The sequence below is a fragment of the Choloepus didactylus genome, chromosome 21 (assembly GCF_015220235.1).
Source record: "Choloepus didactylus isolate mChoDid1 chromosome 21, mChoDid1.pri, whole genome shotgun sequence".
Classification (NCBI taxonomy): Eukaryota; Metazoa; Chordata; class Mammalia; order Pilosa; family Megalonychidae; genus Choloepus; species Choloepus didactylus.
In genome coordinates this window covers 15916110-15936905 of record NC_051327.1, presented here as the reverse complement: position 1 = coordinate 15936905, position 20796 = coordinate 15916110, and the positions used below count along the sequence as shown (strand labels likewise).

General features: G+C 38.6%; 1 protein-coding gene across 7 annotated transcripts in view; it reads left to right on the top strand.

The window, feature by feature from the left end:
- Positions 1 to 7461: 7461 nt before the first annotated feature.
- GTF2I (general transcription factor IIi) overlaps positions 7462 to 20796 on the top strand; it is a 100796-nt gene continuing 87461 nt past the window's right edge. For all 7 annotated transcript variants that reach the window (XM_037813518.1, XM_037813517.1, XM_037813514.1 and 4 more), the window contains exon 1: positions 7462 to 7812. The gene's annotated coding sequence lies outside the window, so the exon portion shown is untranslated. The remainder of the gene's footprint in view (positions 7813 to 20796) is intronic.

Here is a 20796-nt window from a genome sequence, read left to right as displayed (position 1 = left end):
GCACACTGGAACCTCGATAAACGGCTATTTTTCATCAGAATCGGGCAGGTGTGGAGGAAATGGGCATTTTCAAATCTTGTTGATCCATATGTAAAATTATGCAACCTGTCTGGAAGGCAGATTGGCAAGGTGTATCAAAATTTTAGGTGCACAGATTCTTTGACATCATAATTTTGCTGCTAACAATTGCTTTAATTTACAGTCACGAGAGCATGCCAAGCCACTTAATGCAGCAAAAATACGGGAAACAACCTAAATGTTCATCATCAGGGGACTGGTTAGAATATGCATATAGCATGAGCTCATTTCAATGCATTTTTAAAGGGGTTTATATGCACCACTACAGGATTAATTTTTCTTTTTTTTCTGGAAGGATGGTTTTGATGAAAGGGATTGGAAGCCTGAGAGATCTTCATGTTTGAGGCTCTCCCTCTTTTAGCATATCCATGTCATTTTCTTGTTTTTAAAATTTCCAACCAACATCAACATTCATTACAATATCATCTCCATGCAAAATTTTTTTGCTTCATCTCCAATCTTGTGACATCTTATGGCATTTGCATGAGTGTATCTTGTTTACGATCATATACATGTGCCTGGATGAGATAACAGTAGCTTACAAATAACTGCAGTTAAGATTCAGGTTTTGGAGACAGGAAGATTTAGATAAGAATCTGGGTTTTGCAATCTGAGTATCCTTGGCCAAGTAACGTAACCTTTCTGAGCCTTTTTTTGCATTTGTAAAATCGGGAAGTTCTGAGCATCTACCACAGGGGATTGTTGAAGGCCTTCAATGAGATAATGGATTGAGTGTTGAAAACAGCATGGGGTCCAGAAGGAATGCTCTACAAATGTTAGCCATTATTATACATTTCTGGAGGATGGAGATGCTCTTTCAGGCTTTCTAAAATTTAGTCAGTACTCAGATTCTTTCTTGTTGCTCACCCTTGTCTCCCTTCTCCACCCCCGATTGTTATAATAAATACAAGGTGTTGAAGGGATTAAAAAGGTTGCTATTAGTCATCAGAAGAAGAAAGGTTTGTAAATACAAGGATAAAGATTCAAGGAACCCCGAAGTTAATACTGGAGACAAGGAGGAAAAGAAGGAATGTAGATATTTATTTTTGGCATTAATCTAGATTTTCCTTCTCTTGAATTTATAAACAATATATACAAGGCTATAAATTTTACATTTGGAAATATCTAACTTTCCTTGATAGAATTTTTCAAATCTAAGAGCAGGGAAAATCTCCACTCGAAGGCTTCTGAATATAATACTCTTGACAGAGATATATATCTTTTTTTTATTGTGATAAAATATATCCAATATAAAATTTGCTATTTTTAACCAGTGTACAATTCAGTGGCAATTAATTACATTCACAATGTTGCATAACCACCACCACTATTTATTTCTGAAACCTTTTCATCACTCCAACTCTGTACCAATTAAGTAATAACTCCCTATTCTGTCTTTCCATCAACCCATGGAAACTTCTAACCTACTTTCTGGAATTTGCCTGTACTAGATATTTCATGTACGTGGAATCATCCAATATTTGTTCTTATTTAACTGGCTTATTTCACTCAACTTGATGTCTTCATGGTTCATACATACTGTAGCATGTAACAGAACTTCATTCCTTTTTACTGTTGAATAACATTCCATTGTATGGATATACCACGGTTTATTTATCCATTCATCTGTTGATGGACACTTGGGTTGCTTCCACCTTTTGGCTACTGCGAATAATGTTACTATGAACACTGTTGTACAAATATCAGTTCAAATTTCTGTTTTCAATTCTTTTGGGTATATGCCTAGAAGTGGGATTGCCAGATCATACAGTAATTCTATGTTGAACCACCAAACTGTTTTCCTCAGTGGCTGCACCATTTCACATTCCCAGCAGCAATGTACAAGGATTACAATTTCTCCACATCCTTGCGAAAGCTTATTTTCTGTTTTGTTTTTTTTTTTTGTTTTTTTTTTAGATTACAACCATTCTAGTAGGTGTGGAGTGGTGGTTTTGATTTGTATTTCCCTAATGACAAATGATGCTGAGTATCTTTTCATTTACTTATTGGCTGCTTGTATATCTACAGATATATTCTGAATGGGTGAGGAATATATATATATATATATGTTTCCTTAGGTGTGCTGTTTATATTATTATTAGTTTCATTGGTTGCATCACCTGATCAGTCAGGTAATGACAACAAGTCAACCTTTATCAATGATAAGGGTTAGATTTAGTAAATATATTTTCCCAAATCTTAGGATAAAAAGCAATTTAAAATGGATGGTATATTTAGTTAGGAAAGAAACCTGGAAATTTTGTTCATAAAATATTTTTCAATGTTGTGAAAGCTAAATAATAACATCTAAATTTATATACACTTAACAGTTTAGCTACATAACATCTGATTCACCCTGAGGTAGGCAAAGAAAATACCATAAAGATTTCACTTTTTAAGGAGCATTAAAGTTACACAAAAATTACAGCCTTAGTCACATAATATCAGAGAGAAGAACACATTCATCTAAATCCTGTTAACCCAACAAATAAAACTGTTTAAACTGGTGTTACATGAATATTAGGTTTGCTGGATAGAGCAGATGCTTACACAAAAGACTCAGCAAGATCTGGACGTTCTATTTAGATCACGTCTACATTATTAATTATTATGAATAAATTATAGCTGGAATTTAGTTTTTTTCTCATTGGAAGAGTTCTGAGGACTGTACATAGTATAAAAGGTCATCTCTCTAGGGTTCTAAATATTAAAATTATCCAAACAGTTCTAAAAAGCATGTTTTTTTAAAAGAAAACAGCTTATTGCTCAGCAATTATAATGAACATGTATTTTTCTACATAACTTATTATAGAGATAAGGTTAACAATGTCAAATTGATCAATGTTAAATTGATGCTTCTATTCATCTGTCTTCTTGACCAATTCATTTTTTTTCCCCAAAATGTTGCATGTCACACTTGAGGCTAAGGACGGACCTGAACACTCATCTGCATATACGTGTAACTTTAGGTACCTCTTGCAGTATATTCCTAGTGGTTTTTCAGCCATCCTTTAAGGCAAATTTTTGGAAAACATTTATCATGATGATCTTTATACTCCTTTAAAACTTGTAGGCTTTGTTGCATGGGGATAGGGTGTCCCCACCAAGGCTCCAAAGGCCGCTGGAGGGCAGGGCGGCACCCACAGGGCGGAGGATCCCCGCACCTAGTAGGATTTCCAGCAGGAGGGACAGAAGGTGAGGCTGCAGGGACTGCCATCTCCAAAAGCCCAGTGACCCGGCCTGCAGGCTCCAGTGTGGCGGGGCCTCACCATTGACAGGCCATGTGAGCCTTCACCCCTGGGCTGCCAGGAGCAAAAGAAAACCTGAAAAGTATGATTTTTAAAAAGTATCCTTGTACCCTAAAGAACAAAAAGAGTGATTAAAGGAGAGGGAGGGATAACAGCAGACAAGATTGGATTTAACAAAGGATTAGGAATACTGAATCTTGATATAAATATATATTTTTAGATGCTAGGGTATTAGAATAGCTAGAAGGAAATAACTGAAATGGTGGAACTGTAACCCATAATATTCTTTGAAATTTGCTTTCTACTTGTTAAATTGTACTTTGAAAGTTATCACTTTTCTGTATATATGTTATATTTCACAGTAAAAAAAAAAATCATGATGTGACGGAAATCTATGGCTGGGTCTTTGTGCAGTTCTAAGAGGGTTTCTTTTGGATAAACTCCTAGAAGTGGAATTTCTGGTTCAAAGGCTATCAAGATTTTTGCACCTATGTTCAAGTGGGATATTAGTCTGTAATTTTTTTTTCTTGTAATATCTTTATCAAGTCTCAGTATCAGGGTTCTGCTACCCTCTCTGTTCTGAAAGAGTCTGTATGATTGCTATTTTTTCTTTTTCCAATAAATATTTGGAACAATGCACCAATGAAACCATCTGACTCTGGAGTTTTCTTTGGGGAACGATTCTGATAAGAAATTCAATTTCTTTAATAAATATGAGGCTATTTAGATTTTCTTTTCCTTCTTGAGTCAATTTTCATAATGTGTTTTTCAAGAAATCTGTCCATTTAAATTCTCAAGTTTATTGGAATAAAGTTACTCATAATATCCTCTTGTTTTTCCTTTTAGTATCTGTTAAAAAAAAAATCCTTTTAACAACGAAGTTATTAAATTGTCTGTTGGCCGGTAACGATTCACTGTGGCCCTACCCAAGTAATCTGGACTTGTTTGGGCAAATCCTAACAGAAGAGGCAGTGGAATCATCAGGAATACTGCTCTAAAGGATCAAACTGTTATCTTACAAAAGACAAGTACTTTATATCCCTTTCTCTAATTGTATATCGTGAAGAAAAAGAAAATGCACCCAGATGATATTGGGCTTGCATCCAGCAGAGTGAAGGGGAAAAGACCTCTGTTTAGCATTTATCAAAAGACTGCATATGTTTTAAAAAAATAAATGTATCCAGAATATCTCAATTTTTGCCAGAATTATTATGGTTTTGGGTAATCTAAAATATCCGACAGTCATGAAAGCATTCAGTTTAGATTCAAAAGCTCACCTTCAAAAGTGCCTCTTTAAAAGGAGCACTGCATGGCTCTAGATTTTGTGTAACTTGCACCTTGTCAAAGTGGTGTCAGCAAGAGTAGGCAAGTGGGTCTCCTGATAAGAGAAGGCAGATTCATGACACCAAGTATTAAAAACCCAAGGAGAATGAAGATTATTCTCCAGGATGGTGAAGATACTCAAACACTGCCACATCACTTGCTATTTAAAAGCAGTCAACAAGGCTCCAAGCTCGGTCTATGTGAAGATGCACGTAAGTTGGTGGAAGAATGCACACTTGGTCCAGATCCATCTCTAGCCTGGCCAAGGCCTGTTTGACTTGGCTTTGTCGTCACTGTATACAGTAAAATGGAGGAGTCACATTATATGGACACTTAACTGCAGGACTGTCTACATTGGGGAAAACATCATAATAGAGAAATAAAATAACGTGGACGATTCTGCCAACCGTTGTACTGGGTGAGCTTATTATCTTGAGTATGAGCCCAGAGCTGTGAATCTCTTCTTCCTGCAGTGTGGGATGGGTGTGTCTCTGTTGGTACACGCAGCCTATTGTTTGGAGTGTGATTCTAGAGTTTAAAGGTAGATATTTTCCATATTACACCATCTATAAATTCTATAATCAATGATTTCTTTTCCTCTGTTGCTCAACCCAAAATCAGCAATCTGATCCACTGTTGGGAAAAGAAAAACAAAACAAAACCTGGCTGTGCAAACAGAGGGTGTGCAAAGTGGCTTTAACCATGGCTACAATGAATGTGGCATCTGTGCCACTGAGATGAGGGAGAGATTTGGCAAGAGTCCGCCAGTAACTGCCCAGGTGGTGAGTGAGGACTTTAATGATCTTTATGGCTGTAAGCCACGGATTTAAAGGTTACACCCATCACTTGGAGGATGCTAGAGAAAAGGCTTAGTCTCCGTAAGCTGCTCAAACCACATACTGTGTCACAGTCCCAAAAGGGCCAGCTTTCTGACTAGAGGCTATTCAAAGCCAGCTAATCTTGATTTAACAGTTTTAGGAACTACTTCAATCTCAGAGACAGTGTTCATGAAGAAGCAGCAAAAATCCTCTCCGAACCATTCAACAAATTCATAGAAGGGACTATCTCCCAAACAAGTTTTTAGTGACAAGGATGATCCTGATTAAACGAACTCTTGCTTAACTCACAAACACCCTCTCAAATGCTCTCCCTGACTCCACCATCCATAGCCAGCAAATATGCCCTTCACAGTCCTCAAGTTTACAGACTCCATCAAACTATCCCCTCCATTTCTTTCCTGAAACATTCTCACTGATGCCCACAGCAGTTGAATGTCTACAGCCAGTAGTCTGCTCTTATTAGCTGAGTTGTAGGCTTCTTTCTCGAGAGTTACCTTTGTTCCTAAATATATGTCAGTTCCAAGTGGTATTGGGATTATGGAATTTAATTAAATATTCCAAAATGTCAATGAAATACGAGTGCAATAAGGAAGTTGTCTTATGAAAACTCAATTACCGCTTTGGAGAGGCTCTGCAAAGGTGAGTCACAAACGAATTAGGCCAGGACAAAACAAAACGACTGTAAAAGATTGTGTGTGTGGGGGGAGGTGGGGGAGGAAGATCGTAAAAATCTAGAAGGCTTCTGTAACCAGATTCTTCGCAAGGATCTTTAAATTCTACTTTAAAGAAATCCAACACGGAAATTCTAGATGCGTCTTCATGGGCGCGGTCTCTGCAAGAAAGAAGTTGGGGAACTCCAGTCTCTGAACTCAAATTCAAAGGAAAGGCCTTGGACGCACTTCAAAAGACGGGCTGTCCGGAAAGTTTTCTTGCTGGCGACAAAGGCTTGCAGGCTGGAATAAACGTCGTGGTCGCCACCTACCGAGGGGGAGGGGAGGCGGACTGGCGGGGCCCGAATCTCCAGCGGGGGTGGGTGATGAGTGGAGGGTCGCAAAATCAGTCGGCTTGGGGCTTTATATAAATATCTAAAATCCCCGGACTCATGATTTGTAGCTTTTGAGTTAATTTAGATGAACAGTAACGACTCACCATTTTCGAAATTCACAGGTCATGAAATCGAGAAGCAAAGAATAATTGGGGGAAGGGGTTTGAGTTAAATTGCTTAGCAGTGGGCATACCAAGGCAGGGGCAAACGAAAAAAAAAAAAGTCAGATTTTTTTTTTTGCTCCCACTCCGTGACTTTTCGTCCTTCTTTCTAAACGCTGAGAGATAGAGCGAAGGCAATGACCGGGGTAGGGTGGTGGATAAAAACAGAAGAATCCTCGCTCCCCCACCCGCCTGTCCTAAGATGGGGTGACAGTCTTTTTCGGCCGCTTTCTGGGCAAGCTTGGAAGACACTAACAAGAGTTCTTTGTGTCCCGGAGGGTGGTGCAGGGCGGAGGAAGTCCCTTTGCGGATCCCAGAGGGCCACAGGCCGGCCTGGCCTCGCAACTGGCAGGGAATCTTGGGCGCAAGAGTTAAGTCCAAAACGCGAAGGTGGCGGAGGCAGACTGGAGCGCGGCAAGGAAGAGGCTGGAGTCTCCACCGGGCTCGATTTTCGCTCCTACTCCCCAGCTCCCCTCCCCCACCCGGGCGGCCGCGCAGGCCCCAGGTGCAGCCATGTTCTAGCTCCCACCACCCGCGCCTCCATTGACAGTCCTTGCCGGAGAGGGCCGGGCGCTGCGCTCGCCTCGTCCTTGGCTAGCGGCTCGCCGGCGCGCGGCTTCCTGGGAGTCGTAGTCCGCTGCCCCTGCCGTCGTGTTGGTAGTGACGATTCACAAACTACAACTCCCGCTGGGCGGCACTGCGAGTGCGCACGCGCAGCGCGCCTTCGAGGAACAAAAAAAAAAAAAAAAAAAAAAAAAAAGAGGAGGAGGAGGGTGAGAGAAGCTAGGAGAGCAGAGAAAAGGGGCCGCCGATCGCCCCCCCGCTTCCCCGCACGCGCTCTTTAGCCGTGGCCGTCCGCCTGCCGCGGTTACCCCGGTCTCTCCCTCCGTCCCCTGTGATCAGATCAAGGCGCGGAGAGAGGCCCTGCCGGGGCGGCCATGCGGCGGTGACAGGAGCTCGGCCGAGACGCACGGGCCCCTCGCCCTCTCACCTCCTGCCCGCTCCCCAGCTCGCCTCAGCCCGAGGCTGCTCCCGGTGGCCGCAGTTGGCTTCCGGCCCACACTCGCTTCCCTTCGGCACCCTCAGCCCCGGCGCTGCCTGGAGGCTGCTGCACTAGGGTGAGTCCATCTCTACTGATTCCTCCCCCTCTCCCGCCCCTGCCGCGGGCGCCATTGCGAGCGGGGCCTTTTATTTGAGACTTTTCCCCTCCGGGGCTGCACGGAGAAGAGGTCTGCGAACAGTAACCGGGTGTGTGCGCGGCCCAGAGCCCTTGGGCACCCCGCGCGCCCCCCCCACGCCCCCGCGGAGTCGGCAGCTGGCGGGACGAGCGCGATGGGGGTGGGGCAGGGGGTGTCGGCAGGACGACAGTTGCACGCGCGCGCCGCGGTGCGCCTGGGGGAGGGGCGCGCGCGCCGGTGGCGCGGTTGGTGGGGGTGGGGGGTGCGCCCCTCACGCGTGAGGTCCGCGCGCGCGAGTGAGCGAGCGAGCGTGCGGGCTGCGCATGCCCCGGCGTCCTGATTGGCCGGCTCGGGCGGAGGGGGCGCGCGCTCGGTGCCAGGCCCGAGCCCGTGGGGTCGCGCTCGGCCTGGTGTATCTGGGGCTCCTGCGCCGGGGCAGCAGACGCGCCCGATTGGCCCGGCGGCCGGCGGGGGCGGTGCCGCGCGCTGCGTGGTAACTGTGGCCCGCGGGCGGCGCGTCTCCCCGCTTTCTCCCGGCTCCCAGGTGGAGTCCGGAGTGGGCTTTGTCTCTGCCCCGCGGGGCTTGTTCGTAGGGGAAAGTAAACACAATGACCGGAAGGAAAGCCTCTGCCTTAAGGCCAGGGAAATTAGCCGTCTGGAGTCACCCAGCACCCAGACGGGGTCGGAGAGAGGAGGAAGAAAATAAAAAGCGCTGAGCTCCCGCCTCCTCCACTTTTCCTTATCCAAGTTTTGCTTTAGAACGCAGCGGATTTTTTACGTTTTGGTGTTGCGCCTAGTAATTTGCAGCAGAGAATGTGCAGATGTCGGCTTATCAGTGGTGCTTGGATACTGCTCACTCTGGGGAAATACCCGGCTCCGCTCAGACGTCTCACCTCTTATTCAACTTTCCTGCCTACAGTGGCTTGATTGGCTTGATGTTCGACAGGGCATAAAAGTAGCCTCTGGGTGTTTAGGAAACAAAAGGCAAGTTAGTTTGCAGAGAAGAATGTGCATTAGCATTCCTTGAGGAGGCCGAGGCTTTTCCTGAGGCCTGTCATTTGGGGTGATTTAACTTTCCTGCTCTATTTTTGCACTTGGTCCGCTGTACAGCCACTAGAGTTCACTGCCGTTGTGCTTTCGTTTAGTCTCCTTCTTGGAATCTTGGCTCACACCCTCAGGCTGGAATGACTCTTGAGGTTATGGACAGCTTGACCATATGTAATCGCTTCCTTAAAACTTTCTTATGTTGTCTGATCAGAATTTGTTTCTTCTTACTCTTCTAAAGAACTTGGTTGTACCTACTTGGAGGTCGTCTTTTATCTTCTCGAGGAGTGCGTTTGATTTTGCCTTGTGTTCACGTGCCTAGCCTAGTTCCTAGCTGTTAAACTCCTCCAGGGACTGGGTTTAGGACTTCTGCATCTTTGTCGTCTCCCCCCCCCCCCCCGCCATGTCTGCACGCTTTAAAGCCTCCTTGCCTATAAGAGCAGTAATTGCTGACATTTGAGTGGTTCTTACTGCCAGGCATTGATTGCTGTTAAGCACTTTACGTGTATCTTCTTCCATCCAAATAACTAACCCGTAATTCCCATTTTATAGATGAGGAACAAGCCTAGAGAAGTTAGGTGCTTTACTGTTGCTTACCCAGCAGGTAAACCAAGACTTGAACCTAGGCCATAGGACTCTTAAGCCCAGTGGTTCTCAAACTCCTGGGCGCTTCAGCATCCCCGGAAGGATGTTTCAATGCAGATTGCTGGACCTCACCCTAGAGAGTCTGATTTTGTAGGTGTGGGGCGGGGCCCTGGAATTTGCGTTTCCAACAAGTTCCCAGGTGGTGCTGATGCTGCCGGCAACTGGGACTACACTTTGAGAACTGTTCACAATGGTGAAAAAAAAAGGAAAATTTTGTTTTAGATGTTTGCTTTTCTTGACTTTAACTAGATTTTAAAGAACCGAAAATAATTAGGACAGCCTACTGTAGATTGCTTGGGAAACAGTTAAGATTTCTTTTTTTTGTTTGGCTAGGATTACAAAATTAAAATTTTGTAACAAGATGTAGGTTTTTGGGGTTCTTTTTCTTGGGGAACCAGTCCTGTTGAGAAAGGTTTTTAGTTTGTTGCACTTAAAATATTTATATTTAAATTTATATTTAAATTTAAAATTTTATGGTGTATTTCTGGAGAAAGTAAGTCAGGTTAAAGTAGGAGAAATGATATTAGCTTAAAATTATGTTCAAATTGTTTTCTCTATTGCACAGAATTCAACAAGTTTTATTGGTTGGATTTTTAAATATCTGGTTACATAAAATTTGTCATTTTAACCATTTTTAATGTACAATTCACTGACATTAATTACTTGTACCCAGTTGCGCTGCCATCATCACCTTCCATTACTGAAACTTTCTCATCACCCAAAACAGAATCTCTTTATCCATTAGGCAATTATTCCCCATTACCCAGCCACCCCCAACCCCTGGTAACTTCTAGTCTATTTTCTGTCTCTATGATATCCTGTAATTTTTATTGATCTATAAATGGATGCTATGTTCAAAAACACACAGAGAAAACAAGGTTCCTATTCCAGGCTGTTGTTATTTAAAAGATTTGTAAATAAAAGACTGAAAATTTATTACTGGTGACCAGCTATTTGCATTGCATTCCAGTTAATTCATTTATACCTTTATACCCATTTCATTCTTTATTGAAAACGTTTTTTTTTTTTGTTTTTGTTTTTTAAACATTGCAATTCTCTAACTGCTGTGGTGTAATTAGCATCAGATTGTCCTACCACTGTCTTAAACTGATGGTGATCAAGTAAGCTTTTGAATAGTATTTCCAGTGTAGGAAGAATGTCTTTGAGATAGTTGACCTGAAAGGTAATTGCCAGGAATTTTATCAGTAGCAATCTACTAAAGATCAGCGGTAACATTTTTCTTCAAATGTTTGTTTGGGTTAAGCTTGCTCATTTGTTTTTCATGTGGCTTTTTTAGAAAAGGTTATCTGTCATGTTATCCATAGCCATGTATATCTTAATGTCATGGTTAAAGACATAAGTGACAATTAGCTATGTATAATTTTCTTTTTATTATTTTTTAATGTGGTAACATGTTCAGAACATAAAATTTCCTATTTTAACCACTTTCAGGTATGCAATTTAGTGGTGTTACATTCACAGTGTTGGGCTCCCATCACTGTGAATCACTGAAGGTTATTCATTGTTACTAACCAGAAAAAAGTAGGAAATAAGTTGCCCGTTATAATTGTAGCTTGAGAGCTGTAATCAGTAGGCTCAAAATGGCTGCATAACAATTATGAAGAATAATACTCACTTTACCAATGTGTAGCTGAGATTTCCTGCCTGGGGAAATAAAATGAAAATTTAGTATTTTAGAGCATGTGTACACACGGTAAAAGTGATATGGCTAAATCATTGGACGTGCTGGAGGTATTAACTTGGTTTTCTTAATTCCTAGTTCTTCTCTTTTATGTCCTTCTTGATTTTCCTGCTCTCCACTGGAACTCTCACCATTGCCCTTTTCTTGTTTTTTTTTCTTCCTTTTTTTCCTCTTTGTTTCTACATTCCTTGTCTTGATGTCCCATGTTTTTTTCTTGTTGGTTTCTGGTACTACTCAACTGTTTTTTCCAGCTTTTGACCTAGTGAGAAAATGTAAGTCAGATGTGGCCTGAGATTGATGAAATTGTTGGAGGATTGGGTAAAGTTAAGAAATATATAGGATTTTAGGATTAGTTTATTTAAGAAATGTAACCTGAGAGGCAAAATGAATTTATAATTAATAGAAGAAGCATAGCTTCGTGGAAATAGCCACAAGTTCTGAAATCAGCCTGCCTGAATTCAGATCCTGGTTCTTACCACATCCTGGCTGTGTGATCTTGGGCAAGTCACTTCACAGTTTTGTGACTCAGTTTCCTTATTTTTCAAAATGGGTAATTATAGAACCTGTTTCTCTCAGGATTGTTGCAAAGATTATATGAGTTAAAGTGCTTGGGATGATTTTGCATTTCAATACATGCTAGTCATAAAAAGCCTAATGTGATAAGTCATTTTGAGAAATTAAATTTTCTCAGGTAGTAAAAATTGTACTGGTAATATTGAGACTATAATGTTAATCTCCTACAAGCTCTGTGAGGGTGAGGACTTGTTCATCATGGCATTATCCCCTGATTGTTACATCCTTTTTCTGGAATACATGAATTTGTATAATTAATGAAAGCAAATCATGTTCAACTCTCAAATGGTGAGTTTATAATTGAAAAATAACTTTCTGGAACTAGTTGTCCAACACATAACTTCAGCTTACCTTGAGCTGTAAATTTTTGAGGTAGTAGATACCCTTCTTGGTTGAGATTTGAGATAAAAACTAATAAAAGAGTTGAAGGGCAATTGCAATTTCTTTGCCTTGATAGGGCAGTTAAAAGAGGTGAGAAAAGATGAGTTATCTTATTTGTGGCTTGACCCCCTCATGTAAATGTTTTTATTGGAAAATGACAGTTTGATGAAACCTGAGAAAACTTTGCTTATATATTGTTCCTTATAAAGAATTTGTGATATCCAGATATAGCTCTTATTGTTTATGATGCAAATGTGAATAGAATTTTGTCTAGATTGGGTTTGCAGACCAGATTGGTTTCAAGAAAATAAACAAGATATTGGAACTGAACTGAAATTAATAACTGGTTTTGGCCTCAGGCTTTAAAACAGTTCAATTACATTATCTCATTTTTGAAATGATAATTTCACCAAGGAGGATGACAGCATGTATCATACCCACTTTATACATGAGGGAAGGGCAGAGAAATGGACCCTAGTACTGGAGTTTGAAAATTGACTGAAAAGAATTACAAGGAGATCTGTTAGCTGCACTTCTTTTTCCTGTATTTTCTTTTTAATGCCTACCTTGGCAAAGAAGAATTTGGATGGATTCAAATACATCTCTCACTGGCCTAGAAAAAACTGTGTAAAATGAGTTTGCCCCTTTGTGAAGAATAAATATGTGTCTTCTTTTGTTTCTACCCTGAATGCCTTTCCTCCAAGTGGTTCCTTAAGATTTTTGAAGTTTTTATTTTTGTAGTATGGCAGACAAAATAATGTGTGGGTATTTCTTTTTTTTAAAGTAATGTATATGATTGTGATATGGGATGTTATAGTTGGAGAAGCAGCAGGGAAGAGTTGGTTCTGTTTTTGGTATCCAGTTAGTGAGCCCTGGTTGGACAAATCCTGCGAAGTTTTCTAACTGTCTAGGTTCTCAGCTTTTAAGGGCCAATGAGAATTGCTCTATGTGTGTTTTGATCCCATTTGCAAACAGAGTCTTTACAGAGCACTTATTATTTTTTATACTTTTAAAAATTATTTCCTGTAGATTATATATGTTTATCATAATGTTTGTACCTTAGCACTTCTCTAAAGCTTTTAAGGTAATTTTCCTAGAATATTTTGTAAAACAGTGCAACTTTACGCAACTAGATGTTCCCTTTGAATGTACTTAATTCGTAATTTTTTATTTAGTTGCAGTCTCTTCTGTAGGAAGTTTTCTGTATAAGAGCAAAATTAGTGCTTGAACTTGTTCACTGTTGAGCTTATGTGTTTTATATATTTTAAGTTTTGGAAAAGAAGAGGTCCTTTATTATATTTGAAACAGTGCTCATTTACTTCCTTATCCAGCACATTGAGGGACATCTGGGCAGGTCAGGCATTGTGTAAGGTCCTGGGACACAAAGATTTATTTATGGTGTAGTCTACTTGTAAAATACTGGAATGGGCAAATTTTATTGCTTATGGAGAGTTTCAGGATGAGGAATCTTAAGTTCATATATCCAGTCTGGTTTATGTTTTTAGGTTTTTGGAATAAGGTGACTTTTTAAGCTTATTTTTTGAATAAACATTAAAAAAATTCTTATGGTAACATATGTACAACACAGAAATTCCCATTTTAAACTACTTACATGTATACTGTTCGGTGTATCAATTAACATTCACAGTATCATCATGGTCCATTACCAAAACCTTTTCATTATATCTAATTCTCTACTTGTTAAGCAATACCTCTCTAGTCTTGACCCTCCCATCCCCTGGTAACCTGTAGTTTTCAGTCTCTATAAATTTGCTTATTCTAGCTATTTTATAAAAGTGAGGTCATACATTATTCTTTTGTATTTGGCTTGTTTCATTCAACATGATGTCTTCGAGGTTCATCTGTGTTATATAGTATGTATCAAAACGTCATTCCTTTTTATGGCTGAATAATAAATATTCCATTGTATGTATAATACCACATTTTGCTTATCCATTCAGATGGACATTAGGGTCATTTCCATCTTTGACGGTTGTGGACAATGCTGCTATGAACAATAGTGTTCAAATATCTTTTCAGAGTCCCTGCTTTCAGTTCTTCTGGGTATGTATCTAGAAGTGGGATTGGCAGATCATGTGGTAATTGTGTTGAACTTTCTGAGGAACCCCCAAGCTTTTGCACCATTTTACATTTGCACCAGCAATGTACAGGGTTCATTATTTCTTCTCATCTTTGCCAACCCTTAGTTTGCTTTTTGTTTTTGTTTTTTGTTTTTTGTTTTTTTTTGGTGGTGTTGTTTTTAAGAATAGGCGAACTAGTGGGTGTAAAGTACTGTACTCTTTGGGGAGTAGATTGAGGTAGTCAAATTTTCATGCTTCCACAATTAAGAGTTTGATTTAGGCTTTAAAAGATGCACCCACTTTATTTCAAAGCAGTGATTTATTTTTACTTTCTTGTGGTAACATAACATAAAACTTGGGCATTTTAGCCATTTTTAAGTGTACAATTCGGTGGCATTGATTACATTCACAATGCTGTGCTGCCATTACCATCATCCATTACCAAACTTTTACTACATCACACCAAACAGATACTCTGTACCAATTAAGTATTAACTTATCCCCCCCCCCCGTAACCTGTACTCTAGTATCCGTCTCTGAATTAATTTGTATATTCTAATTATTTCATATAAGAGAAATTATACAGTATTTGTCCTTTTGTGTCTGGCTTATTTCATTCAACATGACATCTTCAAGGTCATGCATATTGAGGCCTTCAAGGCACATTCTTCAAAACTTCATTCCTTTTTATGACCAAATAATATTCCATTCTGTGTCTATACCACGTTTTGTTTATCCATTCATTAGTTGATGGACACTTGGGTTGCTTCCACCTTCAGGCAATTGTGATTTCTGCCACTATGAATATCTGGTGTACAAATATCTGTTTGGGTCTCTGCTTTCAATTCTTTTTTTTTAAATGCGATTTTGTTGAGATATATTCACACACCATATAACCCATCCAAAGTAAACAATCAACAGCTCACAGTACCATCATATAGTTTTGCATTCATCATCACAGTTTTAGAACATTTTCATTACTTCAAAAAAGAAAAAGAAAAAAGAACACCCCAAACATCCCATACCCCTTATTTCCCCTATTATTTACACATATTTTTTGTCTTTATTACTCACCTGCTCATACACTGGGTAAAGGGAGAATAACACATACTTATTATCTCACATTTTATGTGAACAAGGTGTTCAGGCAAGGCTTAGCAATTTGATTTTGCCTCAAGGTCTCTCCCAAGGCTGAGGCCGTGGTCTCAAATAGGACTCAGCTCGGGAAGGGGCTGCCTCCAAAGTCACTCATGTGTTAGTGGCAGGATTCAATTTGGACTAAGGGTCTGAGATGCTTTCTGTCTGATTTTCAGGTGGCGTGTTTGGCTTTTTTTTTTTTTAATTTTTTATTCATTTTATTGAGATATAGTCACATACCATGCAGTCATACAAAACAAAGTATGCATTCAGTTGTTTACAGTACCGTTATATAGTTGTTCATTCATCACCAAAATTAATTTTTGACATTTTCATTACCACGCACACAAAAATAATAAGAATAAAAATTAAAGTGCAGAAGAACAATTAAAGTAAAAAAGAACACTGGATGCCCTTTTTTTTTTTTCCTTCCCCCATGCCTTCAGTTCTTTTAGGTGTGTACGTAGCAGTGGGATTGCTAGGTTATATGGTATAATTCTATATGTAACTTTCTGAGGAACTGCCAAACTGTTTTCCACAGTGCTGTATTCTCCACATCTATGCCAACACTTCTTTTTTTCTGTTTTTTTTTTTTTTTTTTTAATAATTGCATTCTACTGGGTGTGAAGTGGTATCTCATTATGATTTTGATTTGAGGGTCCCTAATGGCTAATGATGTTGAGCATCTTTTCATATGTGTAGTGGCCATTTGTTATATCCTGTTCGGAGAAATATCTATTCAACTCTTTTTTAATTGGGTTTATTTGTTTTTTTGTTGTTGAGTTTAGATAATAAACCCTTATTGGATAGATGGTTTCTGGATATTTTTTCCCATTCTGCATGTTGTCTTTTACTTTCTTGATAAATTCCCTTGAAACACGGTTTTTAATTTTGATGACATTGCATCTGTGTTTTTTTTTTTTTTTTCCTTTTGTTGCTCATACTTTTGGTCTAATAAACCACTGCCTAAGACAGTGTCCTGAAGATGCTTCCGTATGTTTTCTTCTAGGAGTTTCATATTTTGGGTTATTATGTTTAGGTCTTTGATCCATTTTGAATTAATTTTTGCATATGGTGTGAGGTGGGGGTTCACCTTCATTATTTTGCATACGGACATCCAGTTTTCCCAGCACCATTTGTTCTTGAAGAGACTATTCTTTTCCCAATTGAATGGACTTTGCATTCTTTTAAAAAATCAGTTAGCCATAGATGTGAGGTCTTATTTCTGAGCTCTGAATTCTATTCAGTTGGTCTGTATATCTGTCCTTGAGCTAGTATATGTGCTGTTTTGATTAGTGTACCTCTGTAATAAGTTTTAAAGTTGGAAAGTTCTCTAACTTTGTTCCTCATTTTTAAGATGGTTTTGGCTATTCTGGGCACTTTACCCTTCTTGATAAATTTGATGATTGGCTTTTCCATTCCTGCAAAGAAGGCTGTTGGAATATTGATTGGGATTGCGTTGAAACGATATCGTTTTAGGTAGGACTGACATCTTAATATTTATTTTTCCAATCTATGAACATGGAATGTCCTTCCATTTCTTTAGGTCTTCTTTAATTTCTTTCATGTAGAAGTCCTTTACATTCTTGGTTACATTTATTCCTAGCTATATAATTCTTTTAGTTGCTATTGTAAAGTGGCTTTTTTTGTTAGCTCTCACAAATTCTTTTTTTTTCTTTCTGAATGGAGTCAAGAGGGTATAAATAAGTTTTATGCGAATATAACACCGTTGCAAATCAAACCTTATTTTTATAAATTGATCTCTTCTGGTGGGATCACTTGATATTTACTTATAAAGTTACCACATATTTTTTCCCACAGACAGAAATGAAGAATTTAGTATCTTAAAATGTATGTATAACTTGCTATAGAAAGTTAAAAGTCTTGATTTAAAAATCAATTTTGATAAAAGGTTTGTTTTGGGGATTTCTAATTTTATTTCTAAACAATTGCCATGGTATTGTATATAACTTCTAAAAATTAAGGAAAGTCAAATGGACTAAAATGAATCCTCAGGCTCCTTCTCCTGTCTGTTGAAGTGTGTGTGTTAATGTATATTATTGTAAATTAATATAAATTGTGATATTTAGCACCCTGATATTAAATTTTTGTAAATTGGAACCTCTGAATGAAACACCGGCTTAATTTTGAATTTGTCATCCACCCCTTTGAAAACAGTTGTTTCCCTTTGGAAAATACCTGTGAAGCATGTGGAGATAATTTCTTAGAAATGGGAAGTATATTGTTGTGTGTTAACAGTCAAGGGATATAAAAATTCTGGGAGTTACATGTCCTAGTACAGTTTCTGGTGAACTGACCTTATCTAAAATATTGTGTCCAGTTCTGGGATATTACCTGGACAAACTAGAGAATGTGTAGAGAATGGTGAGGATGTGGAATGTTTTAGAAGTTGAGTCACATGTAAATCATGGGAGAAACCTGAGGATGTTTAGTTTTGACAGGGAGAGTACTTGTGGAGGGAACACAATGAATTTAAAGGACTCTTTTGTAGAAGTGACAAAGAGGCAGATTTTGGTTCTTTACAATTTTTTACTAGTCCGGTAATAGAAAATTACTACTTTAATAAGAGTAGCAAGCTCTCTGTTAAAGGATAACCCAGAGCCAGAGGAGAAGGGTGGACTTCAATACCAATGACAATAGCTAGCAACATTTTTGAGAGCTTGTTATTAATTTACTGTTGTAAGCGCTACCCACATTAATTCATTTAATCCTCACTGCAGTCATGATGTAAGCAGGCATTTCTGCTAATCCCATTTTAACATACAGGAATATGTGAGGTGTAGAGAGGCTAACTAATCCAAGAAGGCATAGTAAGGGACAATCTTGATACAAACCTAGGCTGTCAGATTCTAGAGCCCATGCTCTTAACCACTGTATGATGGTGATTTCCAATTCTGTTATTCTGAAATTAATTTTTTGAAAATATAAATATTTTGCTAAATAACTGTTATTGTTTCAGAGGTGACATTGTCTTAATAATTTCACTTACACTATTAATAAACAAGATAGCTTACAAGGTTGAAAAACCAGGAAAAATTACCTGGGATAAAAGACATATTTCTAGCTGGGGATCTACTATTTCGGTAACATTCAGTATGACTAAATTCTTGTTTCGGAGAAAAATTCAGCCAGGAGCCTGGTGTTCCTTTTTCATTCAGCACATGTGTTGTGAGAGCCCACTGTGTGCAAGGCACTATGTTGGTTCTGGGATAAAAGGAACGACAGGGGACCCTTTGCCCCCAACTACAAATTTATAGTCAGTAACAAATACTACCCAAGGTGACAGACTCTGATTTACCTGTTGATGCCCAATCTGCAGAGAAGTTTTGGTTGTTAATATTTAGCTAAGGTTGCACGTATTTTTTGCATTTCTGGACATACTTACCTTCATGAATTTCTGATCACTTCTTCCTGAAAATACAGGAAGAAAGAAAAACAGCTCATCTCTGGCTTTATTTAGCTGAGACAAATACTAGTCAGTACTTCACTATTTAACTTTCTTTGCTTTTCTCTTAATTCTGACATTCTGTGACAGCAGGAGACATCCATGAAGTAAGGCAAAAGTAGTAGAAAATTTAATTAACACAGCACCCCCACACACATACTCTCACACTTACGCATTAAAAACTATTTTGAGAGTTTTAAATTTACAAAATAGTTGTAAGAATAGTCAACAGACAGAAACTTCTTAGAGACAGAGACCTCATTCAAGTTTTGCCAAATGCCCTAAGATGGCTGTCCTTTATAGCAGAAGGGTCTGAATCCAGGATCTCATTTTTACCCAGTTGTCTTGTCTCTCTAGTAAACTTAACTTTAAAACAGTTTCTTACTCTTCCTTTGGGGTTCATGCCCTTGACCTTTTTGAAGATTATGGGCAGTCACTTTATAGAATGTTTCTCAACTCGATGTTCAAGTGCTTCCTCATGATTAGAGTCAGGTTGAGCATTTTGGGCAGCAGTATCACGGAAGTGATGTGTTCTCATTGTATTTCGTTGGGTGGGGCAAGATGTCTATTTGTCCTATGACTAGTGTTAACTTTGATCACTTGGTTCTGATGGCACATGGCATGTTTTCTTTTGTAATTAGCAAGTATTTTATGTGGCAGTACTTTGTGACTGAAAATATCTCGTCTGTTTTAGAATCGAACAATTCTTTTCCTAAGTACTGGGAAAAATTTTTTTTAAGGGGGAAGTGCATGGACTTAAATGCCATTACAGTTGTCTAAGTCCTTGAAAACGTAAACTTTTTTCTGAAATTTAAATATTGTGGATAGTGGCATTTGAAAAAATGTTTTAAATTGGATTAAATTTTACAGTGTGGTGTAGTTTGAAAGAGCACAGGGGATTGAGAGCAAATAGTTGATGTGGGTTTGAATTTGTTTAATTCTGTGATCTTGAGCAATTTGTTTTTTTCAAGTTATCTGTTCCTATATTAAAAATGGTTTGTTTTGTAAACTGTCAGATGTTGACATTTTATAATAAATATATCTAGATACTAAATTATTATTTTTTTTTGGTAGCTTCAAAAGACAAACTGAATTGGTTCATTGAGTTACCTTAAACACATTTTCTATAGAAGCTACTAAGTGGACAAAATTAGAACAAATGGTAGCATGTTGGAAAAAAGACATAAATTTTGTGTTCACAATCTGAACTAATTGCAGTAAATGTATATGGACCTTTTTAGGTTTGAATAAGTTTTCTCTCTTTCAAGAAAAACAGATATTTAGCTTTTAGTACTTAATAATTAAGATGCAGAAATAATAAAATCATCAGTTTCAAAGGTAGATAGATTTTGGCAGTCTAAAAGTTTGCCAGAATATAGCATTCCTTACGTAATAACCTAAACTAATGATAAACATATGTAATCTTCCAGCTGAGTCAACTCATATCCTTTTCACTTATTTCATGTACCATCTTAGAACAAGATGTCTGTACTTGTCATTTTGAAGAAATTGCTTTTATAAATAAGAATTAAAAATTTTTTTGAGATCCTATTACTTTTCCCTTAGAATTTAGTGATACTTGGGATAATTTTTTATACTTCTTATTAAAGATATTTCTATAAGTGTATGTATTCAAGCATAAGATACTGTTTTGGTCATTTAATTTTGCTGAAACTTGGCTTTAGCAATTCTTAATAAAATGAATTGGTAAAATTGAGTTTTGCCTCATATACAAATAATAACCTGAAACTAGATCTCAAAAGGATGGACACAACTAGAAATACCAAAAAACAAAGGCTACTTTAGAATACTGCCCCAGGAAAAGAACATCTCCTAGAATGGAAAGTCACACCGCATTTTTTAGAGTAGGGGTCAAATGTTTGGATAAAACATTT